Raw genomic sequence first — 16,142 nt, 5'->3', positions numbered from 1 at the left:
GTTTAAATAAGGGTAAACATCAATCTCCTCAAATATTCAAATATTTATCATTTTTATGGGAAAAAAACATTTAAAATACTTTCTTCCAGCTTTGTGAAGCATTGAGTACATTGTCATTATTTGCAGTCACCTATTGTGCAATAGAAAACCAAAATGTACTTCTCCTATCTGACTATCTGATCAATTTCAATTTCAATGGGATGTTTGTAAGAGAAGCAAGTATTTATTCTCAAATATTTCTTAATAAATTTTATAATATTAACTGTGAAATGTACTTTTTAAAATGATTTTGAACTATTTGAGATAAGACAATTCAAAACCCAGAGATTTTTATAAAGAATAAGAGTAGAAAAATTAGTATTTATTTTGATCAGTTGAGTTAGTGCTGATGGATCACACAAACACACACACAATCTTTGATGGGAAACTCAGTATGGAGATGTATCATAGGCATAAAGCTAGTATTAGAGATGAAAAACATTTTCATAATATGTGCATGAGTTGATCATATTGTAATTGTGGATAAGATATTTGAAATCAAAAGAATGGGAAAGTTAAGGGCTTTAGCAATAAAATTAAAAGTGAAAATTCCAGGAATTGATGGATTATAAAGTCCTTCTAGGAAAAGAACTGTAGTTAGGGCATTTATCATGAGGATATTAGTATATTCAGCTATAAAATAGGGTAAATGGTCCATCATACTGAGCATTAAAGCCAGAAACAAGTTCTGACCAATGTTCTGTTAGGTCAAAAGATATTTAAATAAGATGTATGAAAGATATATAAAACTTTACATATTGTTATGGTTTAGACATGAGGTGTCCCCCAAAAGCACATGTGTGAGACAATGCAAGAAAGCATAAAGGTGAAATGATTGGGTTATGAGAGACTTGACATAATCAATGCATTAATCCTCTTATAGGGTTTAACTGAGTGGGTGGTAACTGTGGGCAGGCAGGATATGGCTGGGGGAGGTTAGTCATTGGGGGCATGCCTTTGGGGCTTATATTCTGTCCTTGTTGAGCAGAGGTCTCTCTCTCTGCTTCCTGGTGCCATGCTCCCAGCTGCTTTCTTCTACCATACTCTTATGCCATGATATCCTGTCTTATGTTGGCCTCTGTAATAGTTAATTTGAATTGTCAACTTGATTGGATTAAGAAATGCTGATGATTAAGAGGCTTCTGGGTATGTCATTGAGGAAAGGTCTAGGAATGATTGGAATGTGGGATAGTGAACTGAAGTGGAGACCCTCCGCAAGCATGGGCAGCACTGCCTAAGAGGATAGTGGATTGGATGGAATAAAAGTTGGAAGAACAAGGAAGTAGATACAGATGCAAACTCAACTCTTCTTGAACAGGTTCTTGATTACTGTTGTGACCTGAGGATATCAGACTTTTGCTTCTTTACTCTTCCAAAGCAGACTCTGCCAGTGATTCTAGAGGGAGTTTCCAGATGCCTTGGTCTCGGACTAGGATAGCACTGTGGATCCCTCTTGTTCTGAGACTTGTTCTTGGACTGTGCAGCTACTAGCTCTTCAAGGTCTCCAGCCTGTAGATGGCCATTGTGGACTATCCAGCTTCTGGTTGTGTAAGCTAATCTAATAAATTCCCTTTTTATAATCATATTCTTGTTGATTCTGTTCCTCTAGAGAACCCTGACTAATACAGCCCCTGAGGAATGGAGTTGCCCATGTATGATCTGAGACCTCTGAAATGGTGAGCCCCAAGTAAACTTTACTTCTCCAATATTGTTCTTAGGTCTTTTGGTCACAGCAGTAAAAATCTAAACACACAGACTAAAACATACACCCACCTACATATATATATATATATATATAACCTAATATCCATTGATCAAACTTCTTATTTATGTCAACTTCAGTGGGATATTTGTAAAAGAAACAAGTATATATTCTAAAATATATTCATTCTAAACTTAAAAATTTTTAAATTTTTATAAATATATAACTACACACAAGCACATATATACATATAAATACATGTATATACACAATACCTAATATCTAAAATCCATCTACTTAAATTAATTTACCATTTACCTAATCTAATAATTGATCATTTAAGATTAACTTCTTGATCATGAGAAAATGTTTCTTTTTAAGTTTCTGGTACAATTATTATTGGGAAAGGTCAAGAAATACATTTTCTAAAATAATTGGAAAACATTTTAGTATTTTCATTATAAAATAGTCATTTAAATAATTTAATAAATGGTGGTAATGGTTATACAACATTGTGAATGTATTTAATTCCATTGAGAGGTACACATAAAAATGGTTAAAATGACATATTACAGAGGCTGGGGATTCCCACAATCTGCTGTCTGCAAGCTGATGTAATTCAGCCTCAGTTTGAAGGCTTGTCAGGGAAACCAGTGATGTAAATCCCAATCTGAGAGCAGGAATGATGGGATATCACTAATATAAACAAAATGTATTTAACACAAATTACAGGCCAAAATATAAAAGCAGAAATACTATAAAGGTTATAGAAGAAAATATAAAATAATATTTTCATGATTTAATGTTGGCAAATATTGGGTAGGGTACAAAAAGTAATCAATAAAAGAAGAAAATCTGATAAACTGGACTATATCAAATTAAAAACTGCTCATCAAAAGCAATCCTTAAGATAAATAAAAGGCAAGTCATTAAGTAGAAGAAAATATTCTCAAGACATATATCTGACCAAATAACAAACAAACCTTTATTAACAGAACAAAAAAAATGTGATAGCAAAAAGGCAAACAAATATGGGCATACATTGGAAGAGGCATTTTACAAAGGAAGAAATATGAATGTTCAATAAGTAAAAGAAAATGCCTAACATCATTACTAATTAATAGAACTAATAGAATCCAAATTAAATCCAAATTAATAGAATTAATAGAATCCAAATTAAAACCACAAGAAGTTAGCACTACACATATACTAGAATGGCTGAAATTAAAATAATAATATAAAAGTGGACAACAGCAAATATGAGTGAGGATACATTGCTAATGGCTGTGTAAAATTACACAACTATTGTGGAAAATGGTTTTATAGTTTCTCAAAAAATGAGTAATATACCTACCTTATGGCCTGGCGGAGAAATAAAAATGCATATTCATTAAAGGATATTCTTAGTGTTTTTACTCATAACATTCCCCAAAAGGGACTATCTCACATGTCCATGAGCAGGAGAATGGAAATTAATAGAATAAAATTGCTGCATTCAATGGGATACTACTCTGCATTAAGAAGAGAAAACAAATTCTACTGATACCATCAATAATCCACAAGAAGCTGAAAGATATGCTGAGAGAAGGAAGTTGATGTAAAAGACTAAAAATTATATTATTAAATTTATATGAATGTTTTGAGAAGACAAAATTATCATGGTGCAGTAAACCAAGAGTCATTTACTGGAAAAGCAGTGGGTTGGATTGACTGGAATGGGCATGAGAGAACTTTCTGCGGGGAATAGGAAAGTTCTGTACCTTAATAAGGGTGTTTGCTTCTTGGTGGACTTTCCAATAATGGCCACATAAATATTTCCAATCTCATAAGCTCTTTCAGAATTTTTCTACCACCATTAAGAACCAAAACTGAGAAATGATTTCCCTTCATCCTGCATGGGCTTGAGACTTTCAAGACTAAATCATAAAAATGATAAAGGTATTGGTTTGGCTCTTTCTTAAGATGATTTTCTTTGGAACTGATCCCTCATACTGTAAGAGACTCATATGGACAGACTGCAACAAGTAGCATCAACTGCCAGATATGTAAGCAAGCAAGCCTAGAGATGATTCTGGCCCCTTCCCTTTGAGTCAGACACCCAAGATCAGAGATAAGCTGTATATGCAATGTCTTGTCTGAATTACTTACTCTCAGAAGCTATGGTCATAAAAATGATTGTTTCATGCCATTGTGTTTTACAGTAATTTGTGGACAGCCATAGTGACTTTAAGAATCACCTTTCAAAAAAAATTAAAAAAAAGAAACCCCAGGAAAAAAAAGAATCATCTTTCATAATTAATTGCATATATTTTATTCTGCATTTAAAAAATTATCTCTTGAGCCAGGTGTGGTGGTGCATGCCTGGTAATCCCAGTGGCTCAGAGGTTGAGGCAGGAGGATCATAAGCCTCAGTAACTCAGTGAGGCCCTAAGCAACTTAGAGAGACCCTGTCTCAAAATAAAAAATAAATAGGGCTCGTGGTATGGGTCAGTGGTACAGTGCCCCTGGGTTCAATCCCTATTACCCCCTCACTTCCAGAATTATCTCTTGACCACATCAAGAGATAAATAAGTATATATTTGACTTGTGCATATTTTAGTGTCTATTTTGCTTTCTGAAGGGAACTAGGGCAATCCTTATGTGACAAAACAGCATTGCTATATATTGTTCCATTCTGTTCTATGCAAAAACCACAAAATCAAAACACCTTAATTTTTTAAAGCAGCAGAATAGTTTGCCAATTTTCTGACATTTTAGTTTTTTGCTTAGGTGGTAAATCACTATAAATATATCCTTCATAAACTTGAATCATGCTATAAACATGCCTTTTAGAGATGCTATTATAAGGCAAACATAGGGCATTCAGTATAGCTAAAGGTAATATGAAATGATTTATGCATATGATTTGTTTCATAAAACAATGGGACCATGGCAGGTAGTAATTTAGACATTAACTCTGAGTATAATTATATCAAGCAAATGGAATGGTTCTGAATAAATACACCATGGAAGAGTGGTACTTTGTTAAGTCTGAAAGCTGTCTAAATTTGCAAAATTGTGCAACATTATAAGAAGGACTAAATTCAGAGATTTGTGCATCTGGTTTTCCATGTGAGAAGAAGTAATACATTTATTTTTAATTTTTCAGAGTGCCTCACACATGCTAAGAAAGTGCTCTACTACTGAGCTGAGTTATATCTAACCCTTAAACTCTAACTTTTAAATGAAACCATTTATAGTATTTTGTCTTTTAACTTATTTGAATCTAAAATTTCTCTATAAAACTATGAGAATGAAACAAAAAGTTTACTATAAAAATGTTTTTAATTCTAAACTTATTTTAAGACCTGTAAAGGCAGCGGTAGATTTTGGAACTTTAACAACAGAATGAGATTTTGGGGTTTTCCCATTTGTTAGTGTTGAATCACCAAAACACGAAATAGAAATTCTACTGAATTTATATATTTTTCATGTAATTTCCACAGCAGAGAGGCTACCTTTGGACTTGCTGATAGTTTAAAGTAATTTTAATTCTAGGTTGGAAAAACTGAGAGCAAGTTGTTGCTGTATTCTATATTTGATAGATTAGATTGAGTTTGGAGGTCCTGAATTAAGTAAAGTTTGACTTTGGATATGAATCTGGTCTTGTTAGTCTTGCTGACACAGCAAACAGAAAGAATAGAGGGAAATTCAATGTTCCTTAAGGACACACACACACACACACACACACACACTTCAGCAGAAATCAGAAATGCAGACTCACACTAGGATCTGTGGAGAATACAGCTTGCTCTCATGTCACAGGAAGGAAATTCTATTTTACCAGGAATGCAAGTTTGTTGAAATATGCAACTTGCTCTTTTCTCCTTACAAAACAGCAACAGTAATCAACAGTTTTCAACTAGGGAGCTGATGTTTGCTGTATTGGCTTTCAGTTTTGTCATTCCCTAGCCCCTGTCCCGCACTGTGACTACTTTTACAAAGGTTTTACTGATCCAGGGATATTCTCTACAGCATTTTCCACAATTCATATTCTCCACCAAAGTAAATAAATAAATAAATAAATAAATAAATAAATAAAAAGGTTTACTTTAGAACTTAGCATTCCTGATTCCTGGGAGTCCTTCTTTTAACACATAATGTGTTGGTGAAGATAAGAGAAAAACATTGACTTGATTTAGCATCTGTAGTGATTCAACTAGGTGATTCTGTAATATTTCTGTATTTGCATGTAGAATTCAATCTTTACAAAAACATTTACAGTTGAAGAAACCATGTCAGAAAAACTGAGTCAAAACAGCAAGTGGAAAACTGAGACTCAAATCCTGATTTCCTATCTTTTAGCCCTGTGCTTATTGATACTGTGCTCAACAATTGCAAGCATTTGCAATTGTTTCTTGGGAGAGTAAGGGGATGAACAAGGGATGAATTAAGGAATGAATTATTGTTTGAATAAACTATTAAATGCAATGGTCTAAAATCAAAGGAGTATTTCCTAGACACAAGGAGTTTACAATGGGTTAGGGCATGTGAAAAATATGCATGCATAACTAACTACATAGTGAAGCAGGTTATTATAAAGTGACTTCAGACTGAAGACCTATGAATACTCAATGAAGTGAGAAATTATGTCTAGCAAAGGCTACAGATGGGAAATAGGTGAATCTGAACTGGAAGTTGATAAATAGGAAGATTTTAAGAGGCAGCACAAAGTGAACTTTTCTGGGCAGTAGAAATCTAAACACACAGGCTCCTGATAAACCAGTCATCAGATTTCTAGCAATATAAAAGCAAAAATACGAATTTTTGAAAGATGTGCTTAAATACTCAATATTTATTTACTGACTGTATTGTACAATTCAAATGCAACACATTTGAATTTGGAAATGTCATGTGGTAGGAAAAACCACAATGGGAAAATAATATTAACAAAAGACATTAGAAAAGAACCAATATCTGTGATTTTCTGTGAAGAAAATGTTCACTTATTTTGTTACTAAAGTAAATGGTATAATGGTAGCAGATATTTATAGGCCTTTACAATTTACCATATCATGGTAAACAATTTATTTAATTATCTCATTTAATATTTAAAACCACCTTCTAGTGTAAGTGTTATCTCTGTTTTACAGATGAGATAACAGAAGCTAGAAGTTATCTGAAGTCACACAGGAAGTGACAGATCCATGATCTGAATGACTTTGGTCAAATGTCAAGGTGTAAGGCAGGGAATGATTTGTGTTGAAGTCAGAAAGATTGGTAGAGTTTTAGTGTGTGGAGATTGGGAAGACCGGTTGTCATTGGGGAGATGAAGTAAGTGAAGCCCAAAAGTTGAGAGAAAAAACTTTAGTTTGTTGAAGCATTAGAGATATTTTAAGTAGTGGGAGAAAACTTAAAAGGGTAGGTTGGAATAATGAAAACAAACAATAGTAATAACAGTTGGAAGGAAGGAAGGAAGAAGGAAGGAAGGGGAAGGATGGAAGGAAGGAAGGAAAGAAGGAAGGAAGGAAGGAAGGAAACCTTGGTAAGGAATTTGGATATGCAGGAAGCTATGAAAGTACATTAGATTACAGGGGACAGTGATGTGTCTTATTCACCTTTGTTTCCTCCTATAGTTATTTAACTCAATGCTTCGAAAATGTTTGTCTAAGTATGAGTTAATAATCAGATTGAATTTTAAGAAAATTCAATGGGCTATGTGCATTGGTTTTGTTTTCAGGGAGACAATTTTTAAACTACTCTATATACTCTATAGACCGCTTTCATTTTCTTTCATATTTTCTAGGCAAATTTTATGTTTTGTGTCAGAAGAAAAGTAAATTGTTCAGTAAATGACACTTTGACAGAGGATAGACATCTAAATTGGTCTGCTTTATATTCATAGTATTTTCCCCCTGGGTTTTTATCATTATTTCAATTTAAATAAGTTGTAGCTCTTCCTTAATCAGCCTTTTAAGCTGTGTCATATGTTCATATTTTTCATGTAAAAAAATAATTGGAGCCCTGTTACTCCCAGGCCTGTGCTATCAGTATGTGTGTGATACTGAGGGATCATTGTCACTTGTGGTCAGTTTGAACTCTGCACTGGTTCAATGGTGTCTGGGAAACTTTAGAGTTGTTACATTCTCTGTGTCTCCAACACATCACCTGACTGAATGGTTACCAAGATGTACATCTACTTATACTGGCTTTCCTCTTTTTTTGGCTAGAATTTTGGGTGTGTGGTCCATCTGGGTCCCTGACTTACCTAGGAGTCTCATGTGGTTCTCAAGTGGTCACAGTGCCTAGGATATGACTCCCATGTTGACTTTCTGGACATTCATTGTGGTTTAAAGATACACAGAAAAAAAAAAAAAAAAGCATAGAGAAGTGTGCTTTTTAGGGTATTGTTTCCCCAATGACACGATGTTTTTAATATTCAAACATTAATCAATATTATATTTGAATTTACTGGAAATTTTGACTATATGATATATGCAGCTATTTATATTATTATTTATTATCATCATGTCTAGAGTTTGTACTTGAAATAATTGAAATTAAATATAAAGGAAAAATAGGGCAATTGGGAATAAAAATAGATTAAAGTTGTTGAAGGAAGCAAAGAGAAAAGATACTACTAGATGCTTAAAGTGGTAGAATTAATATAATTCTTTATTACATTTAACTTTCCATCTTCTGGCAGCTAAGAGGGAAAACATGTCATATTACCTAGGTTCAACTTCCTGAAAGATGAATGCATGTGCATTTGTCTACAGTAAGAACATTTTTTCCTAAACACAAACAAAAATTTTCTTTTTTAAATAATTTTTTTTCTTTTTTGATTAATTTGTATTGATTGTACATACTAGTAGATTCTGCAGTGATTTTTCTACACATTTATACAGTGTGCATTGATCAAATCCAACCTCCCTTTATCTCCATCTTCTCTCCTACCTCACACCCAATCTCTAGTAATCACTATTCTGCATTAAGGCAATTTTTTAACTTTTCACTTATTTTTTTATTTTTTAGCTTCTGTGTCTGTGTTATTTTGCTTCACATAATGTTCTTTAGGTCCATCCATTTGCTGCAAATCACAGGATTTTTTTCTTCTTAATGGCTAAATAATACTCCATTGTGCATGTCTACCACATTTTCTTTATCTCTCCATTTGTTGATGAGCACCTAGGCTGATTCCATATCTTAGCTATCATGAATAATACTGTGATAAACAAGTGCATATATCTCTTCGGTATGCTGATTCACTTCCTTTGCATAAATACTCAGAAGTGGGACAGCTGTATTATAGTTTTAGCATTCTAAGGAACCTCCATAGTACGTTCTTACTAACAGTATATAGCATTTTACTTTTCTATACATTTTTGCCAGCATTTTAAACAAAAACTACCTGTCTAGCCTTATAAAAAGACTTTGAGGCCGCAGACGCTGCGTTCGCGCCACCTTTAAGTTTCATTTCCATCAAGACAGTTGCTAGTTCCTCCTCCCATGGCCTCTTCCCGAAGTAGACTCTTCTTTTGAGCAACGGGGAGCACCAGTCATGGAACCCCAACGCGGAAAGGCGACTGGGACTGCTTCCAAAGCCGGAGCTGCCACCCGCAAGGTTTCGGAGCCGAGTACAAGGGTCGCCCTGACCGAGCCCCGCTAGTCTCCCGCTGCTCCCCGGGCAGCCCAGCTCAACGTGGGAAAGAAAGTGCGGCCCTGTCCGGGAGTCACGATCTCTGCAGACCAAGAGCGCCGGAGACCCCCAGGAGGAGCTGCAGGAACGTGCACTCGGAGCCGCTCCAAAAAGGCAGCTCTGCGCGCGAAGGTTGCGCCGCCCTCTGGCGTTAGTAGCACCAACCCAGCTCAGGCGAAGAAGGCTCCCGCCGAGGCACCGAAGCCTCCTTCGCCAGAACCCGCGGAAGTACCTTGCTCCTCACTCCGGCCCAGGGCCCCGAGTCTGGGCGTGCGGGAGGGGGCGCCTGGCGGCTGGAAGCCCCGGGCTGAGCTGGACACGTTGAGGCTCAGGCGCCAGGAAATCTCAGCAGCAGCGGAGGTGGTGAAGAAGGTCGGAGACCACCTGCTTCGGAGATTGCTGGACTTTGATTCCGAGTTCAAAGGTGTGGAGCTGCTGCTGTACCGGGAGCTACTATGAGCGCGTGAAGATTTCTGCACCTATGAATTTGATGTCATGTTTAAACTGGAAGTCCCCAGAATTCAGCTAGAAGAATATTGTAATAGTGGTGCTCATTACTTTGTGAAGTTCAAGAGAAATCCCAAAGGAAATCCTCTGAAGCAGTTTGTAGAAGAGGAAATATTAAAAGCTTCGAAGATGTTGTCAAAATTTAGGAAATTCATTAAAGAAGACATTAAAAACATTGAAGGTATAGATGTCATTATGGAGAAGAAAAAGCGAGGGAGTCCTACTGTAATACTTCTTATTAGAAAACCTGAAAAAATATCTGTAGATATAATTCTGGCTTTGGAATCAAAAAGTACCTGGCCTGCTAGCACTCAGCAAGGTCTACCCATCATAACTGGCTTGGAGAAAAGTTAGGAAGAAACTAAGACAACGGCCATTTTTTACCTTGTACCCAAGCATGCAAAAAACGGAAATGGTTTTCAAGAACAGACATGGCAACTCTCTTTCTCTCACATTGAAAAGAATATTTTGAACCACCATGGGCAATCTAAAACGTTGTGAAAATGATGTGGTAAAATGTTGCAGGAAAGATTATTTAAAACTAATGAAATATTTTGGAACAGCTGGAAAAGAAGTTTGAAAACCGAAAAGAATTGGATAAATTCTGTTCTTATCATGTGAAAACTGCCTTCCTGCATGTATGTACCCAGAACCCATTGGATAGTCAGTGGCACCCCAAAGATCTAGTACTCTGCTTTGATAACTGTGTGGCATTCTTTCTTAAGTGTCTCAGGACAGAACAACTTGAGCATTATTTTGTTCCTATAGTCAATCTATTCTCTCGAAAATACATTGCGAAATAAGTAAAGAATTTCTGTCAGAGCAAATCGAATATGAAAGAAACAATGGATTTCCAATTTTTAATAAATTTGGAATTTTATTTTAAAAAATCAAGAATTAAAGTGACAGTAGTAATTGGGATTGTCACAGTAATGATTGACTAGAATGAATGTAATTATTCAGTTCTCAGTTTGTCATAAACAGCCCTAATATAAAGGATTGTAGATAAAATGTGAAGGATTGCCAATCCTAGAAAATACATTAGTTAAGAAATGAAAAGGAAAATGAGTATTTAAAGTCTAACAACTTTACCAGACCAGGCACTGTGATACATACCTATAATTCCAACTACTTGGGAAACTGAGGCAGGAAGAGGCCAGAAGTTCAGGGCCAGCCTGGACAACTTGGGAGACTCTTGTCTCAAATGAAAAATATAATAATAAAATTAAATTAAGAAACAAAAACTTTATGAGATTGGAAAGTAGAAAAAGGATGAAATATATATCCTCTCCAATTAAATTCCATCAAGCACTTATTGAATATCAGTTCACACCTATCACAGGTATGTGGAAGGTTGTGAGAGACAGTAGTAGAAATTAGTATTGCTTACATAAAAGTAGTAGGTTTTGTTCACCTTAAAAATATATTTGAGGCTTTGGGGATATGGTTCTTGTCTAGTGTGCAGGAGGCCCTGAGTTCTATCCCCATCACCACACACAAAAATGTGTGTGTGTGTGTGTGTGTGTGTGTGTGTGTGTACAAATACACAGACTGTATTTTGAAGCAATGTCTGATCTGGTCCTATATGCTAGGATAAGAAAGATGGAAATGAAAAAATAAGTTTTATATTATCTCTACATGTTTCAGGAAATAATCTTATAGGAAAATCTAGGATATTTTACTACATGTGACTAAACATAACACTTAACTTATTTTCTTTTATTTATTTTTATTTTCAGTAATACTTTTCTGTGTGTTTCTGGAAGGGTAATACATATTGTACCAAACTCAGAGAAAGGGGCGTGGTTAAAATGTGACTCTCCTCTGTATTCAAGTAGCACTCTTTCTAGAGGCACTGGTGTTCCTTAACTTTATTTGCTGGCAAATAAAAAGATCTTGATTAATATAATATATAATATTTTCTACTGAATTTTTATGAAAACTACCAAATAGTTCTCTTTTATTTGTTTTGCTCAATTTCATCTGGATAATAAAAATTCCTCAGAGGAAGAAAATGTGTATGTGGGGTGGGGGTTGTGTGGTACTCTTTTTCTTTCTTTTTTTTTTTTTTTTTTTTTTGGTACAGGAGTAGGGGGTTTGAGCCCAGGGGTGCTTAACCACTGAACCCATCCACAGTCCCCTTTTTAAATATTTAATTAGAGACATGGTCTCACTGATATGCTTAGGGCCTCTCTAAGTTGCTGAGTTGGACTTTGAACTCCTACTTTAGCCTCCCAAGGTGCTGGGATTACAGGTGTGCACCGCTGTGACTGACTTGTGGGGAGTATTTTTTTGACCTGACCTCTGCTTTTTGATTATATGATCAAGGAAATCAGGCCAAATTCTCAGAGATGCAAATAGAGACCAACTGTGTAAGATCTGGATTTCTATTACTCAGGATGTGAGTTTAGTCATAAAATCCAAGAAGAGTGGTGTGGAAGAGAAATTTAGGATGAACAATGATGAACAATGCCAATCTCTTCATTCATGAAAAAAACCAAAGCCCATGGTAAATGTGACCTACTTTTGTCCAGAGTGATGGGTGTACCAAATTAGTGTCTAGGCAACCTCCCTCCTGTCTATTGAGACAAAGGAGCACATAGTTCCATTTTAGTAGGCCTCCGCAAGGTTACACATCCTAACTCCCCAATTCTGTCTTTGTCAACCATCGAGGAGAGATTGGAAATAGGATTTAGAAATCATAATGAAGCTTCTTATAGTCAGTAGAATACAAATGTGTAGTTTTGTTTAAAATTTAACAAACATGTCTTTCATAATTCTCTTCTATTGAAAGTTCACAATTAACTTTTAGAAACAGTCCAAATTTAAAATGAAATATTATTTTTTAAAAGTGATTTATATAGTATATAACAAAGGGATTTCACTTTTTATTTTATCCCACAAATGAGAAAAAAAAAGTACTTTTTCAATCCACATCCCCCATTTAAGTTAAGAGGCTATTATAACACAGATATTAGAGTGATACTTTCTTCCAATAAATAAGACATTTATACTAATATGTAGATCCTTGTCTCTTTAACTTGTCAAATAAATAAATTAATAAAAGATCTCTTGAAAGATTTAACCTGTTGAAAAATTCTTTAAATATCAGAGGTTTAAATAATCCCCTGCTGGTATTTTCTCATTTTCCTTCTCATCCCCTACTCCCACACTACCTCAATGTAAATTTCCTACAAAACCTGTTCTTTGTAGAAGGAGCCTCATTACCTCTTGTCATCTCCTAAGCAAGTGGAAATTAGGAACTTCTGACATTGAGCTTCACCACCATTTTTAACCACTTTCTGTTTGCTTGCAGTATAGCAATTCTTGTTCTCCATGAGCTTTGAGAGCTACTTGTTTAGTTAAAAAATGTGACAATGCACAACTGTTCCAAGAGAGCCCCCAAACCAAAATAGAAAAAGCTCTGTCCATTTGCGGGCATTTCTTTCTTCTTCTGTGTCTTGTTCCCTGGCTTGTGGACATACAGATGCTAGTGTGGGTTATTTAAGCCTCTATCCACAGGGATTATTAAAAGCCTCTTGAACCAAATTTTCAGGAAACAAATGGGTTTCATAAGTGTATATTAATCTGTTTAGTTTTAGATAATGGAAACATACTACAGTGATATGAATCATATGTGGCATGTGAAGCTCAAACCCCTCCCCCAGGAGTGTAACCAGAGGCACCAAGGTGTTGGAATGTGGCCTCCTGGTTAGGATGCTTCATGGGAGGTATTCAGAATGCAAGAGAACATATCTGTATTAGGGGCAGTTTGATTTTAGAATGACAAGGTAAGCTCTGGTCTCTGTGCACTCTGAAGGGCAGGAGAGGACACCTGGAATCATGTCTGGATGAATGGACTCAGTCTTCCAAAAGACATAGTTTAAATAAATGCCTCAGCAGGTAGTTGCTTAACCACAGTGTAACTGCAGGGCATATGTGCCCTCCCTTTTGGTGCTCCTTTATTCAGGGGTTTACTGGGCCCCCTAGTGACCACTATACATAGCAGGACAGGGCGAGCAGTTGGTTCATGTGTGCAGCATCAGGACCTATTCCAGTGGGTGCTGTGTAGTCAGCCAGGACTCTGTGAGTCATGTCAGTCCTGGAACTATGTCCATGGTTCATTTACAGAAGGCATAGAATATTGTCAAACATAGGAATAGTGTCTTCGTGTTTGATGAAGAGAATTGTGAATGGGTCTCCTGGAGACTTTTCTTTTAGAATAGAAAACTTGCAGGAGAGGCTACCTGGCCCTGGGTGCACATTAAATGAATGCATTTTCCATATTTTAGATTATCTGGATGCTTGAGAAGGCATAGGGTGGAGTGAAAAGACTCCTGAATGGTGAGTCCTTAACAATGGTATTGAGACCCTTTCTCTGTCACAGAATACCTGGTGACATTGAGCAACTGATTCATTCACCTCTGAGAATCTATTTCTTCCTCTCTGAATAGGAAAATAACTATCCATTCTACAAATTTCATAAGAGTAGCAATTGTAAATAAATAGCTACCAGGGGTAAATTACTTTGCAAATGTTAAAGTTATTGGAATCTAAAGAATAAATTATATTTTAAACACTATGAGATAGTGCTGAATATTTTCAAAGTATAAAAAATAAAATATAATACAGTCAAGATTAAAATGATTTAAAAATACACGTATATAAATAGAAACAAATTACATTAGGTCTATGATTTAAAACCATTAGAATTATTTTCAAGTACTTATATTTTTGCTGACATAAAACATGAAATTATGTACATTATAGTAAAATACTATAAGTCATATGTTTTCCACAATGCTACCACATATAATAGTCCACAGATCTTTCTTAAACAATTGATTATAAAGGAATCTGGTTTACTATATCCTCATTTTCCCCTTTCGTCTATGTACACCATCTGCACACCATGAACCCTGGGGTAGCTGGATCACCCATTGATAAGATAGATAAATATGAGACAGGGTATAAATCAGACTGATCTTTACCTAGGATAAGTTCTAACAGAGAATCAACCTTTAACCTTCTGGACAATGCCTAGATCCTGTTCACTCCATTTTCCTATAAGATAATACAAACTAATCCTAACACATTCATTTCAGAAACTTTATACTGAGGCCATTTACCCATTTCTCATGCTGGAATTAAACCACACCTCTTTGTGCTGGTAATATTCAACTGGTAAGGTTCAGAAGAGAGAGCTTCAATCTGCAGACCTCACACCAAGTGATTACACAAGACACATGCATGGATCCTTCCAACTGAGTCATCCGAGAGAGCTGTTGGGCTTTGTCACTTTGTTGAGTGCTGACTTCAGAGTCTATTTGTAAACTGAAATGCACCAAGCATATCTTTGCTGCTACATTTGGAGTTGCTTCTACAGGTCAAATGGCTTTTTCATTTTCACTTGAAAAAAGTGTGAGATTTTAAGTAGCATCATTTTGCTCCATTTTATTAGTCATGGTGGAAAATTAAAACTGGTATTAATGACAGAAGAAAGAGGAGCAGTTGTCTTTTGACTTCAGTACCTACCACATGCAAGTCATTGTGTAAGGAATCTCACATTAATTGCTAATAATACCATAAAAGTCAGGCAAGATTTATTTTAGTGATGAGACAACTGTCAAGTAAGTTAAATCTACATTGCAAGTGACTTCAAATCTTAGATTCTTTCAAACTCTTGAAACTTTACAAAACTAGTAGCAAATCCATGAATACCAAATAATCAAAGAAATACCTGATGGCATGAAAATAGGTAGATGATTCTAAGCGTTCCCAGAGAACACAAAGGGTCCTGTTCTCACAGGAAGGTGCATTCTTGCTTGCTCTTTTGAATGATCTGAAGCCCTTTTAGGTCATGTTCGTCTGTTGGCATTGAATAGTACATTTTTCTAGTGGCTGGTGATTGGGTTAAGTCTAAATCTCAGCCCCAATTTCAATAATATGATACACAAAGAGCTTCATAGTGGACACAGCTTCTATTTCCCTACTAGGGAATCAGAGGACCTCGGTGAACTCTTTTCTGACTTGTGTAGATGATGCCTTATGCCTTTTCATAGCAGTAGAGATCAGAGCACTCCATAGTGCTACCCATGGCAGGAAGACCCAGGCCCAAAGGTCTTGGGCTTAAAAGATACTGAGGAAAACGTGTAAAGGAAAACAACTTTGCCTACCTGGATCTTTCTACTCATCACAAATCCCATCCTATTTGCC

The 16,142-nt window shown here is 35.8% G+C and overlaps 1 pseudogene; it reads left to right on the top strand.

Moving 5' to 3' along the window:
- The first annotated feature begins 9,281 nt into the window (after positions 1 to 9,281).
- LOC124961127 (cyclic GMP-AMP synthase-like) lies at positions 9,282 to 10,791 on the top strand (annotated as a pseudogene).
- Positions 10,792 to 16,142: the final 5,351 nt, after the last annotated feature.

Source organism: Sciurus carolinensis, chromosome 12 (assembly GCF_902686445.1).
Source record: "Sciurus carolinensis chromosome 12, mSciCar1.2, whole genome shotgun sequence".
Lineage (NCBI taxonomy): Eukaryota > Metazoa > Chordata > Mammalia > Rodentia > Sciuridae > Sciurus > Sciurus carolinensis.
This window is presented reverse-complemented; position numbering and strand designations above follow the sequence as displayed.